The following is a 15,059-nucleotide window of genomic DNA, read 5'->3' on the forward strand; positions in this document are numbered from 1 at the left end:
GGTTCAATCTAGATGTCAATCCTATCGAGATGTGATATGCTACTTCCTTCACGATGAGTATTTCCAATGCAAACTTTGGTAGAACATGTGGAGGCTTCTCCATGCTGAACATTCGTATGGAGGTGTTGGATGGTGAGGCATACCAATTAGCAATGTCTATCAATGCCTCCATTTCTTCCTTCGACATGCAGGATGAATCCTGTTCGGTTATCATCTTGTAAACTGGGGTGAAAAAATGATTGGAAAACTATGTGATAACTTCTCTAAAGCCGCATTCGGATAACAACTTACAATATGTGTTCACAACAATCTTTGCTAGTGACCATGCCCACTCCAAGACTGGGAACTCTTGTTGGACAAGGATGGGATCTAGGATGTAGGCATACATGTAGATATTTGCTTGCATACCTCCAAGTGACTGTCCAGCCTTTTTTACCTGTTCCTTCGTCTGATGAGCTAACATGTCGGACCAATTACATGGTTTTCTTTCTCTAGCCAGTTGGTCTAGTGCGATCACCCAACTCTGTGGGAAGGTTTCTGTGCTTTCTTGGCCATACAATCGATATGAAAATATGACCAAGTATTGATATGCCTTCCACATTATCTTTGTCTTATAGATCTGGTTGGGTGTCAACCAGAATTGAGCTGGCTCCTTTATCTAGTTCTTCAAAATGTCTCTGGGGTTGGCACTACTACTGGGTAAGTTGAAGGGAGTCTTCATAATAGTCACAGGCTCTAACATCTGATACATCTTATCATAATACTATGCCCAGAAGGTTGCAATCTTCATCCCACTGACATTGCTCAAGGTTATCATCTTGGGATCAATGTGGGAGACGGTCTAGTGTATCATGTCCGCGCATGGGAATGCGGGGTATCTGCATGCAATCCGGTATAAGCCAGACTTGTGAATGTTCACATGCACCTGACTGTCTTCAAGGACTTCCTCAAAAATGTTTGAAAATGTTTCATTGACCTCTTGCCACTTTAGTTTGATGTCCTTGTCTAGAAATAGATTGGTATCTTCATAGATCGATAGACATGCGGACAACCATTCAACTATTGCTCCAGTTACACTTCTGTCAATGTATTTTGATCCTACTATCTTGGAGGCCATTGATCCTTTACTTCTAAGAGGTAGATGAATGCCTGAAATATATGGAGACAAAGTAACATGCATGGCAAGAAATCTGTTAGCGAAAACCAAAGCAAATTTGGGGAATGACATAACACATACCTGGGGATTGATAGGCAAAGATTGCACAATTTATCCTTGGAGACTAGGTGACTGGCTGCCAAACTGCACAAAAGGCAGTCTGGACTATTGAGGAGGCAATACTAGCTATTGGATTTGTGCAATGTGCAATTTAGACTAACTTCTAACTAATGAGATTACGCAATGCATAATTCCAGCTGGCAATGACTGCAGGCTCAGTGACTGTATTGCACAATTTTCTCGGCCAACAGTCACTGTCCCTCATAAATGTGAAAAATAGTCCTAGCAGATAGTGTGTGGGCATAAATGCACATTTCTGGAGAGGAAGATAGAGCCTTCCTTCCCCAGATTATGCAATGTTGTCTCAGTGAATGCAGAGTCTAGGCCAAGGTTGGCCAGACTCGCCGATGGATAACTGAAAGAAAATGTGAAAGTGAATGCATGGTGACACTAAGTTAAATAATAAGTGATTGATTTTTCATGCAAACATTGAATGAAAGATTCAATAAACAGATCAACATGCATGTGGGTGAAGCGAGTCGCTGAATCGACGACCTTTCGTGCAAAACAGTTTCATGCATGTGACATCAATGAGATAGCAATGAAAACTAAAATGGTACTAGTATAAGCTAGTATACATGTAAATGACAACAAGCGTTCAAAGAAAGCAAGCAAACAACACTCACACAAGCGAAAACACAAAAAAAGATAGAAATGCTAAAAAAGACAAGTTGAGACCACTTACCTGTGAATAGTTGAGCCGGATGTGTCGAAGAGTCCTAGATGTGATGTGGGATGTTAGAGATCCAAGATCGATGTGAAAGAATGAGCTCTGATGTGTCAAATGAATAATTTTGGGCTCATGATGCACATGCCACAAATCTAGGAAAAGTGACACTTGGAGGAAAGTTTCTAAACAAAATTTGCATGTAGCCTCCAACTACTAAAAATAGCTCCCTGAATCATGGGATGCCTTTTGCATGTTTCCTTTTTCTATTCCAAGAAAAAGCAAGCCATGCATGCAAGTCAAGTTTCCTTGGTCCTGGGTGGAACTGGCTAACCCTACCTCTCATGCATGAGGCCGCTCAACTACTCGAAGGAAATGCACATTTCTGGCTGGGAGCTGGGCTGGCTGCACAGGATATTTTCACAATTTTTGGGAAGGGAAGGTGTCTTCTTCCCAAGATTGCGCAATTCCTGGGTTGAGCAGCTCTACTAGGGAAAATTGCGCAATTTTCACTGTGAGGGGTGATGGGTAGAATTGCACAATTCTGGAGCCCAACAGGCTACTAGATAGGATTACGCAATTTTTGGAGGGAAGGCTAGTTTCCCTCCTTAATTATGTGATTTCTTGGGGAAGCTACTTAGCTTGTAGATGGAACAAGTCTGGAGGAACAACTTGTGAGGGGAATGGATCAAGATTTGATTGACAGGCTATATTTCTGCAAGAAAAACACTTAATCTTGTGTACTTGACAAAGCAAGACAAGGTGTTGGGAAAGGTTGGTAGGGAGGCTCCAAAAGAAGCTAAGGAAAAATCTTTGAGGGTGGTTGTAGCCGCTATGACAAGTGACCCAGGGTATACATATGTTTGGATAACAATGTTTGAGCATGTGTTTCCTTTTTTGAATATTCATATGCATAACAACAATATCACTTGGGTTGTTCCTAACACTAGAATACTATTAGTTTGGGTACTAAGAATTTATTACTCAAATGTAATTTACTATACATGGATCTCATTATTAGCATCAACATAAATAAACTTCCTAATATAAAATTTTGAGTTATTCTCATTCATCTAACTAGTATTAGTGTAGGTCCTAGGTAAATACTTGAATTTGAAATGATACTAAATAATGTGGACGGGGGGGACTAAAGAATGAAAGCACAAGACAATACTTACCTGAGATCTATAGGTGGCTGGAATAGAATCACCTTGAACTCCCATCAGTGTTTGATTCTTACAAAGGCATCATCCCACATATTATTGGTTACACTACAACAAAAAATATCATTGGTGAGGGTCGAAAAATGTCAACATAAGCTCATTGGTGATAGTCAAGAGCCTTTATCACCAAAAATTAAACATTACCAAAGGTGGCATTGCCAAAAGTATAGGTGTTATGGTGACATTCAAGGTTTGTCACCAGTAAATATTTAAAATGAAGAATAGTGGCCGTCACCATTTCATGTGAGCAACAGTGACAAACCTTAGCCTCCATGACCAAAAAATTGAACATCACCAATGGTGGCATTGCCAAAAGTATAGGTGTTGTGGTGACATTCAAGGTCCGTCACCAATAATGATTATAATCATGGATAGTGACCATAACCGCTTCATATGAGCAACAATGTTTTATTGTTATGGACCTTTCATTACTATCACTATTAACACATATATATGTGGTGATGTTTATTGACCGTCACCATTTCATATGAAGATCAATGATTTATGGTGATGGATTTTTCATGGTCGTCACTATTTATGCATATATATGGTGGTGTTCATTGACCATCACCATTTCATATTTTGGTGAGGGTAGAACCTGTCATTATAAGCTCATTGGTGATAGTCAAAAGAACCTCCATCACCAAAAACTAATCATCATCATTCCATCTAAATAATAAAGCACAATGGAAATGAACCACAAACCTCCTACTTGTAAAGCAGATGCTCTTCCATTGAGCTAACACCCTTTAAAGAATTAAACCTGCAAGAATATATATAGGGGATTAACAAAAAATCCATAGAGAATAGGTTTAGAGTGGGAAAAATAAAGATGATAAGAAAAATAATAACCAGCAACAAAATCTACTAATTTGAACATTTTTAAAGTACTTAAACAAAGATGACATCCATAGTACATTAAAGTGGCATTGGTAAATGTTGAGATTTATCAATTGTCGACTATCCGTAGTGCCACCAATCTAATCAACTGCGACAATAGATGTTTCCATTAATGAAGAAGCATGTTTAAAGTTCATTATTTCTTGATAACCACCGTTTCTAACTAAAAACCATGCATAGTTCTAGCCACTACAAAACGTGGACACAAAAGTGAGCATAAAGACCAAAATCATTGTACCACCAATCTAATGAACTGTGACATGCGATGTTCCCATTAATGGAGTCGCATGTTTAAATATCTCATTGGTTCTTGATAACCATTGGCTCCAACTAACAATCATCCATAATTCTAGTGAATCACTGCAAAACATGGACCCAAAGTGAGCATAAAGACTAAAAGGCAAATCTATGGTAATGGAAAAAAACAAGAAATCAAAACTTACTTACAATTTACCAACCATTGAAAGGATAAAAACGTGAAAGAAAATGTCTTGATACTTCTCATCAAGGACAAAAAAAATCATATCACCTTAAATGATGAACTTAGAAACCTTTTGAATTCATAAAATGGTGTTAATACACTTAACTTTAGTTGGTTGGAAAAAATAAGTCAAGTAGGCATTTTAAAATCAACCAGAATTATTTATTCATGGAATAAAACAAGTTCAATATTAGAACATTGAAGATAATTGGACTAGAAAATAAAAGGAAGTATTCAACTAGAAGATATTATGGGAAGAATTAAAAGGAAAAGAAAAAGGATATGGACACATTTTCCTTAATCTGATAGTTAGATCCACATGGCGAACTTAAAGTGAGATTATCCTAACCCTTGAAATCAAGGAACCCATGACCTATTCACATAAATGATGGTCACAAAAAATAAAATCTTTGACTGCCAAGAATCGTTGGTTGGTCCTATCATAAAAGTGTAATGTAAAGAGAATATACCTCTCGTAAATACTGCTCAATTTGTCAATTGTAATACCATCACAATCATTAAGCTATCATCATTAGGCAACTTCGTTGCATAAAAAGCATCATAGCAAGAAATGTTGGCTTTATCACCAATGTAAACTAAACTTCATGTATTGAAATTTGAAACAAATAAAATAAAAAGGTTAGTGTATTCATCTCTTAAACATTGATAGATACATGCTCTGACCCAAGCATATGAAATTATTGATAGTGTTACCTAAAATGGAAAATAAAATATGAGAAAATATATTTCAAAGCAAATGTGTGAGTGTATGTTACCAAAACTCAGCATTGTATGAGTCTATTCTCACCTAATCCATCTCACAATGGTCTTCATCAACTCCGACAAGTAATGAATAATCCATTACATTAATTGACTACAAACACACATTGCGCACAATCATGCTAACTGACTAGCTTAACACAAATTTGAAACTAAGATTACAATTATGATTGATTAAGAAAAACGAAAAACTATATTTACCATAAGAAATGAAATACCATTTGAGACTGCTCCCTCCAAAAGGTGCTTAGCTTTATTCCTAAGAAATATTGGAGGAGTTGGGATGGTCTCTAAGAGATTCTTGTTTAGAAGAACTTTGTTGTTTCCTGATGAATCTATATTGTAAAGGGAGCAACCAAAACCTTTGAGGTCATAAACCCATGTTATATTTCTTACAAACAACAAAATTTCCATTGCCATCAATTCATCTTGATCTCTTTGACACCTTTTGCATTCTTTATAGTGACCTAAAAGATAAGCACATTATGTAACATGCACACACACAATGAAGGAAAGAAAGCATGGTAAACTCCCTAGGAGCGTACAAAAGGTATTTTCAAATATAGAATAAACAATAATATGAGTATCCAACCTAATAAATACAAAGCATATTTTCCAAACATGTGGAGCTTCCAGAACATAGTGATTCACAAAGATATTTGAAATATTTTGAGGAGAACTTCATAAAAGACTATGATTCTATCCTAATGACTCTCTTAATAATAAATATTGCATCCAAGGATTTTGCAGAAAACACATTTCCCTTTCTTCCTTGAGGTCCTCATTTGTTGCAACAATTTAGTGACAATCTAAAGTCCATCTCTGTTGGACAAGACATTTTCCTAAGGGCATAAAACTGTTTTTCATAATAACAGGTTACCAACTACTTAACTTTTCTTGGAGGACCCTCATCACAAAAGGATATTTTTGCATGTGTCTTTTCTATATAATTATGAATCTAAACCCCCATTCCCTTTGGAGCCATATGTGTAAATATCCTCATATCTTGAACTTACCTCTTTGGAAAGAACTTTAATCGAGTCTAAGGAACCATCTTATGGCTAAAGTGGATTTGAAACAACTCCTCCCATACTAAATAAATTTGCACATTCCTTTGCTTTATCCCTATTTGTTTCCTTTTTATTCTCACTATCAGGTACCTTGTCACATAGGAAAGCCTGATATTCTTGCGAGCTTAGTGCATAATTTATTATGATTGTTGGCTCATCATTATGAACAACAATAACCATATCATTGACATCGGTTGGTAAACACAACTTACCCACTCCATTACCACCTAGATGACTGACATATGAGACAAACATAGGAAAATAGCTTCTCTGAGAGTCAACTCTAAAAGCCCTTGATAAAATTTCTTGTAAACTCTTGCTACAACTAGTTGGTAAGTTTGACATAGGACCCTCAATGAAACTTCCAAACTCTTTTGATGGATTTAATTATTTTACTAGTGAGGGAGGTATGAATTTCTTCGGAGCCTCTATTCCACCTTTATCATGCATGTTTTAGGCAGATTCATGCATCATCCTATCCCCTATTGCAATTTGTAGAATTGGATTAAAATATTTTTTGTCTTCAGATTCACTGCCACTGAAACTAGTGGCCAAAGTGGCAGAACCAACTTCTTGCCCTTGTGATGCCATAGATACAGCCTAAGATTTTGCTAATTGGCATTCACCTATCCATGTTTCATCTAATGTATTTGAAAAATCAGTTAGGATAGGAGAATCCTTCTCTGACAGTTTCCAACAATTTGCCATATCTTCATCCAAACCGTTTGTATTTTCCCTACTATCAACTACTTCAAAAATAATTGTCTCAAAAACATTGATTTTGGTATTTAATTCACCATTCTCCATGTAAAAAATGCGAAACATGGTACCATTAGTTATAATTGATCAATATCTAATGTTTGGATCTCCTTCCACGTCATCCATATATTCTGGGTTGTTTTACCTTCTTCCAATTTAATAATTTCCATGCCCTAATTTAATTTTCCATTCACAGTCCCAATTCCCTCTAAATGGTCACACAAATAGGAATTTCCCACATTACTAATCATGAAAGTTGCTTAGATCCATTATTTAAAACATGCTTGTCACAAGCTTGGATATCTTTGAACTAAAGATTCTCAAAATAGATAGCTTTGTCCAAACAATTTCCATCAACCATGGAGCCTGTGTCCTTTGTCACTAGAATGCAAAAACCACCACTAGCATTGTTACTATCCTTGATTGTACCCTGACAGTCTCCAACATTTTCATTTATACTAGAATCATATTCCTTATATGGAGTCTTAAAATCCTCCAGTGAACTAGATTCCAATTTGGAAAAAGCGTTTTTCTCTCTAAGAGATGAATCTAAATGGAAAAGATGGTGATCTTGTTCATAGGATTCATAAATAAGAAGACACCTTATATTGTTTAGCTTTGAAATATTAGCAATAGGTCTTCCAAGTTCCAACATGCTGAACATTAACAATGGCCTCTTGCAACAAAATCTATTTGAATTTGATAGATTGTATCAAAATAATGAACCCTATGAAGAAATTATTTCCAACTAAGCAATTTCTATAAAAAAATATGGAAATATTAGACAACCAAAAGTACACTAAACAAACTTTATATACATCTATAATATCACCTCAAATTCAACTTTCTATTTATACAACACTCCTTCAAGCTATGCAATTTTCCTCCTTGTTTCAAGAACCTTAATATTGGAATAAAAGGTTCCAAATGTGGCAATTTTATGTCCGAGCAAATTAAAAACCTCTCTAAACAACATTCCCACTTTATCCGCAACTTGTTCATTTGCATCAAAATGAACATTAGTTTGGATTTTGGGGGTCCTACACCATAGGTATGATAGGTATATAAAAATTAACAAACATCTAACCATATGTACAATTTGTATCATAAAGTACCTTTTCAACTTCATTTATGAGCCAATCTTGTTGATGCAGATCATGGAACCCTAATTTTGAAGGTGGCAAATGCAGAGGTAGAACATTGACGGAGGAATATCGGAAACATGCAATCATGCTTCCAAACATGTCACATTGAATTTGGGAACAACGTAGGTCCAATAGATTAGCATGGAATAGTCATTGATTATCATACACAATTATGGGTACTTTAGAAAAATCAAGAGCTACATAAATTATGTAAGATATCAAAAGGTCAAAATAAAAAAATAACATGAAAATTGCTTGCAAATACAAAGCAAGGGAATTCAATGGCATACCCATAAAAGAAAATGCAGCCTCAATTTAATGAATGACCACATCTTGCAACTCTACTTGCTGCAATATGATTAGAGAAGCTAAGCTCTAGGAATTTTCAAAAGGATAAACCTCATGCAACATTAGACATGACTACTCGTCGGGTTGCTTATGAAAATCTATCTTTCCATGCACATTTTAAGCGCCTATGCCGCATCCACAATTTTCCTTCACGTTCTCCAGGTTATGTCAACAATAAAGGTAATTGTCTTATCGATATCGTGAGGGTACCTCGATGGTGTGTATAAGAAAGAACATGTGCTTTTGATGGTTCATTACAGAAACAACAAGAATTTTGCATGTTTTTTACATGTTGTTACATCAAAATTTTCCAATTATTACTGTGTATATGCAAGGTCTATAAGATAGCAATAGAAAGCTATGGAAGAAGAAAAATACATGAAGAAAAAACATTACTTGGTCAAACAAATCATCCTAGAGGTACCTTCCTTGTGACTTGTCAAAACTACCATATACTTGATGTGAAAGAGTTGTGAATGCTTGCAAACTATCCCCTGCAATACACAACAAATTGATAAAAGAACAATATACTTTAATGATCAAGAGGAGAAGGTGGAAAGTCTTCTTTAGAGAAAAGATGTTCTTGGTTTCTATGCCCTAAAAGTTGCTCATCTATAAAAACCTTTCTTTTTCTTTTTCTACTATTCCTTACTTCTCCCATGCAACCTTCTCAGATAGCTCCTCTATTGTTATTTTATAATTAAGATTAACCTTGGATGAAACAGAAACAATGAAATGATTTTCTAGATCTGAATCTTTTCATTCCTTATCTTGAAGTTCCAAATATGATGTTATTGCCCCATATTAACCTAGACCCACAGGAGATATAATTTCATTTGGATATGCCTTTATTGAAGCTAACATCCAAATATATCGCTTTAAGGAGTAGTTTGCAAGGAAGGTCTCTATCCAGATGAATATATATCCCACTATACCCGTTTAACTTGAACATATGTATCTCATATGCAGGATTTCTTAAAAACAATTTCTATTTAAAAAAGATTGGTTCCATCAACACTAGATTTACTAGTAACATGTGATATAGGTGGCCCCATCTCTCCACTAGTAAGAGTTGGTTTTGAATCTCTCTTATTCTTATCAATCAAAGGGTCATCTACTAAGGTAGAGACAATTGACATTGTCTTATACATTTTTAGGTTTTGCATTTCTCCTGACTGATTTTGTTCTGGAATAGGAACAACAAAACTGGGTATCATAGAAATAGATCTATCTAAACTTAAATGTTTGTCTGGAAATGCAACACCTATTGGTGATTTCAAGGGAAGTTCAGGCAAGATGGCACCTTCATTTGCAAGGAAATAGGTCTCAAGGGCTAAATGGTAAGTTGCAAACCCTACATATTGAACAACATGTTTAGCTTTCTTCAACTGATCATGACTTGCACCCATAAGTGGGACTTGTAAACACAAGAGAAGAGTGAGTCCCATAAATTTTGACTTCAAGAAAAGAGAATATAACTTAATATCAACATGTCTCCTAATTTGGAGATAGTCAACTATATGAGATACTTTCAAGAATGAAAATTTGAGAACCTATTTACTTTGTTGGAAATATTTCATAGAAAATATTAGATTGAGTTTGAGGCTTCGGTCTCCATCTGTGAATTATATTATCATAGCATACATAATAGAAATACCATTTATTATAAACATATTAGAATTTCAAGGCATATTAAGCATAAATATAATACTTATTTTAATGACAGTAAAATATTAAAAATACACAAGGAATCCTAGACAGTTTTCCACCCTTGGAATCACCATCCTAGAATGGAAAACACGTTTCCAATTTGTATTTGAAATATAGATTTATTGATTCATGCCGGAATTTGTAGGAAAACATTGATCAACATGAGAAACATTTCCTGCATAAAATAAAAAATAAAGGTGTAAAATACCTTGTTGATTTTGGAGGGAACAGGTAGAGTGGGTCCACATGGCCTCCCCACACCAACTGACAATTGAGTAGGGATGGGCCCCCTATTTATCAAAGTTTCCCCCTGGCTCTCTACAAAAGTACTTGAAACCCCAATTCATCTCATTTTTCAGTTTCATACTTTGGAGAGTAGATTTGGACAACATAAATGAGAACAACTGAGGGTGGACAAGTTTGGTAGAGCAACACTGAGAACAACTTTGGCAAGAAGATTTTAAGGGAGGAATAGAGATTTTTTCCAGTAGAACAACACTCGAAACTCTTACTTGTTCTTCTGTTTCTTACGCTCATATATTCTTTTGATGGAATCTCATTCATCATCTTGGGAATGATATGATCATATAAATCATGCTGGAAGAAGTGGCAAAGGAAGAGGAGATGGTGAAGAAAATAACAAAAATTTCCCATTGATTCCCCTCTGTGGAACTGTGTCATACAAATATAGATAAAAAGGAGAAAAATAAGGTGAAAAGTTGAAACTACAAATGGAATTGCATAGGTGCACGGAAATTTTTGGATTCATACTCAAGGGGTAAATCCCTTTTATGTGGATTCCTAACAATGGGGTTGAGTTTTGTAATCTATCACCCTAAAGATTGAGGCACAATTTCAAAAGGAGAATTATGATGCACACTTAGGGAGGGAAGCAAGGAGGGGCAGCAAGCATGTTCTCGTAGGTTGAAAAAATGGGTAGCCAGTTTCCTCAACAATTGAGGAAGTCTGGAAGAGATTGAACACCAAACTCTTGGAAAGAATGTTTGATTGATTGCAGGAGGGAAGACATAGATAGTGGAGTTTCCCTTGCCATACATGCATGTGGTATTCCCTTTATAGAGTAGTATGTCTCTACATTGGAAAGTCGTGTTTAGAGTGGTGAATGAAGAACCCATTGGTTACAAGAGATAAATTTTGAAAAAATATGCACCACCATTATGCAAAAGGAGAAGTTTGTTGTGGACTAATACAACAAACCAACCATCAATATATTTGATAGTATGTCTCCTTCAAGTCCATACTTCTTTAGAGAAATAAATCTTCAAATGAAGAGAAGAGCATTGAATGCATGGTTGATACTTACAAAAGTAATTGAGATTTCAAATCATGGCTACAATATTTTAATATGGATACTGATGCTATACAACAAAAATGTGTTCTTAAACAAATCCAATACAACCAACATATAGGCATCTACAACTCACAAAATGAAAAACATGTGAATTTTCCAAAATGATATAAAAATTAAAAAATAAGTAGATAAAATTAAAGATGTCGATGTGTTGTAAACTTATACATAGGTTATCCCATAAAGACCTTTTAAAGCAAGATTTTTGAGGCCTTTTTTTTTTAGAATGTTTTTAGGGGAGATTTTCCCTAAACTTGTATAGGGAATATTTTTTTTTTGTACCTTTCAATACAAAGATAGATACAATACAAGAAATCATATGTTTACCATATTGTATATGTACAATATAGAATATGTGCACAATAATAAATACCCCAAGCCCAAACTAGGTTGTATGGTGACTATGCTCCAAACATCATGCAATTTATCACAAACAATGCAAGGTCTCACAAAGAAATTGATGCAATCATTGAGCAGGTATGAACAAATGTTTGGGACACCATGTGTAGTTCATAGTTTGAATGTTGCTTTCAAAACTATTATTTTTGAAGTTGTACAAACGAAAAAATATTTTGATGGAGCAAAAGAAGTATAATTTCTTATTACAAAGGACCAACATGCATAAACAATGTGTAGACAATATCCCAAGCTCCAACTTCTTTAGATTAGAGAAAATAGATATTCATCACACCATGTCTTGATTTGCTTATCTGGCACTTAGGGTTTGTTTGTATTTTATAGCGGTTTGTTCTAAGTGAAAAACATGGAGATCACCCAACACTGAAAAAAAGTAGTGCACATCAGAACTAGCATTCTTGATTACGCTTGTTGGGATTAGAGTGAGTAGTTTCCTTCCATATTGAAGCCATAGTTTATCTATTACAAAATTTGTGATACAGATAATACAGATTAAGATAGAGATTGGTTCATATGTACATTTATTTTGGATACGAGAGAATGAAATACAAGAATAGCAGGGATCAAATTGTCAAAACAACTGCGACAAAGTTCAATCCTATGACCCAATCAATACAATACTATGTATCTACAGTGTAACATTGTATGATGAACACTACGATTTCATAATGATTTACAAATGGAGTGTAAATATTCATGGATGTCAAACCTCCACGACAAGCTATGTATCTATTTAGTTCTTGGACAAATTGGTTGGACATGCAATAATATCAAACCTGAGAATGGATGCCAGTGTAATTATTTGGATATAGGCCGCTAAGTGAATAGATCCATGTGAAATTTGTTCCATTTTCCTTTCAAATTCACTGTGATAAAGCATATTATTATTTGTTGTTGGAAATGAAGTTGTATTCCATATATAAAATGGAACAACATTAACCAATCTATAACAAATTGCTAACAAAGAACATCACATCACTAAGCCTAACAACATATTTATTATTAGAAATTCCATTTTGGTTTTAAAAGCCAACACATGAGAAGATTGGTCATATTTTAGCCATTTCTATCTTTTCCAGTCATAATGATGACTCCCATGACTCCCATGACTTTGTGAATCTCATTAATAATGAAAAATTAGAGCGTGGAGACCTCCTTGTTAGCTTTGACGTTGTGTCCCTATTCACCAAGATTCCTCTTGAAGAAGCCATTCAAGTTATAAGAGAGGTTTCTGATCCAGTGACTGCAAGATTGGCCGAAATATGCTTGCGATCAACAGTTTTCACCTTCCAAGCAACATTTTATGAGCAAACAACTGGAGTGGCAATGGGATCCCCCCTTTCACCGATCGTGGCCAACCTTTACATGGAATATTTTGAAAAGAAGGCCCTGGATTCGTTCCCTTTGAAACCAACATGGTGGAAGCGATTCGTCGATGATACTAATATAAAATGGACTCATGGTAAAGCAGAGCTTGACAAGTTCTTATTCACCTAAATTCCATCTCCTCAGAAATAAAATTCACTATGGATCTTGAAGAAAACATGAGCATTCCTTTCTTAGACATCCTCATCATGAGAAAAGATGATGGCTCTATAGGGCACAAAGTCTTCAGAAAGTCCACCCATACAGAGAACTACCTCCACGCTGACTCCCACCATCATCCGGCCCAGAAGCTTGGTGTTCTAAACACTCTTGCTATCAGGGCCCTTCGAATTTCTGACGCTGATCATCTGGATGAAGAAAAGAGGCATTTAATCTCAACCTTTAAAGGTTTAGGCTACAAAGAAAATGAGATTAAGAAAGCAATTCGGAAAGCGGAGAAAAGGTTGTTATCTCATGAACCTAGAGCCCGAGATCAACCTGAGGGGGGTAGGGTTTTTCTTCCTTACATTCATGGAGTTACAGATAAGATTGCGAAAGTCCTAAGAAGGAAAAACATAAGCACGCAATTCTCAGCCCCTGGAACTATCAGGCAAAGTATGAAATCAGTTAAGGATAATATTGATAAACAGCAACTTAAAGGGGTCTATAAGATCGATTGCTCATGTGGAAAAAGCTACATTGGTGAAACAGGCCGCTCTCTGCAGACCAGACTCAAAGAACATGGAGCTGATATTAAGAATGAAAGGTCTCGTTCTTCCGCCCTCGCAGAACATTCGTCAAAAACTAAGCACCATGTCTTCTTGGAAAACGCCTCCATTATCGCCAAGGAAGAGCAACACCATAAGCGAAAGATCAGAGAGGCTCTTGAGATTTTCAAACACCCGCATAATCTCAACAGAGACAATGGCATGGAGATTAGTGGTAGCTGGTTTCCCCTAATCAGAAAAATTAACCCGATATCAGTATAATAATAATAATAATAATAATAATAATAATAGCAATAATAATAATAATAGCAATAATTACTAATTCATTTCTAATTAATTAGTAATTAATGAGTAATTAATTAATTAGTAATTAATTAATTATTATTAATTAATTAGTAATTAATTATTATTAATTAATTATTAATCAATTATTACTAATTCTTAATTAATAATTATTTATTAATTATTATTAATACTTAATTAATATAATTAATTAGGTATTATATTTTAATAATTAATTATTATATTATTTAATATATTAATAATAATAATTAATAAAATTAATTATAAAATATCATATTTATATTAATATAATTAATTAAGCATTATATTTTAATTATTAATTATTATATTATTTATTATATTAATAATAATAATTAATAAAATTAATTACTACATTAATAATAGTTATTATAATAATTATAATCATATCTATTTTTTAGAAATATATAATATGTATTACTAATCCCTAAATATTATATTATAACAATAATTAATGTAATTATAATCTTTTCCATTAATTTTATTATAAATATATTAAT

The 15,059-nt window shown here is 34.6% G+C and overlaps 2 pseudogenes; both read right to left on the reverse strand.

Annotated features, from left to right (window-relative positions):
• Positions 1-5,355: 5,355 nt before the first annotated feature.
• LOC149144728 (1-phosphatidylinositol-3-phosphate 5-kinase FAB1A-like) lies at positions 5,356-6,618 on the reverse strand (annotated as a pseudogene).
• A 1,409-nt stretch (positions 6,619-8,027) lies between these two features.
• Positions 8,028-14,348, reverse strand: LOC149144729 (1-phosphatidylinositol-3-phosphate 5-kinase FAB1A-like; annotated as a pseudogene).
• Between the last annotated feature and the right edge of the window lie 711 nt (positions 14,349-15,059).

Source organism: Pinus tabuliformis, chromosome X, assembly GCF_031772625.1.
Source record: "Pinus tabuliformis cultivar Carrire ecotype Pingquan chromosome X, CPIR1, whole genome shotgun sequence".
NCBI classification, from domain to species: Eukaryota; Viridiplantae; Streptophyta; class Pinopsida; order Pinales; family Pinaceae; genus Pinus; species Pinus tabuliformis.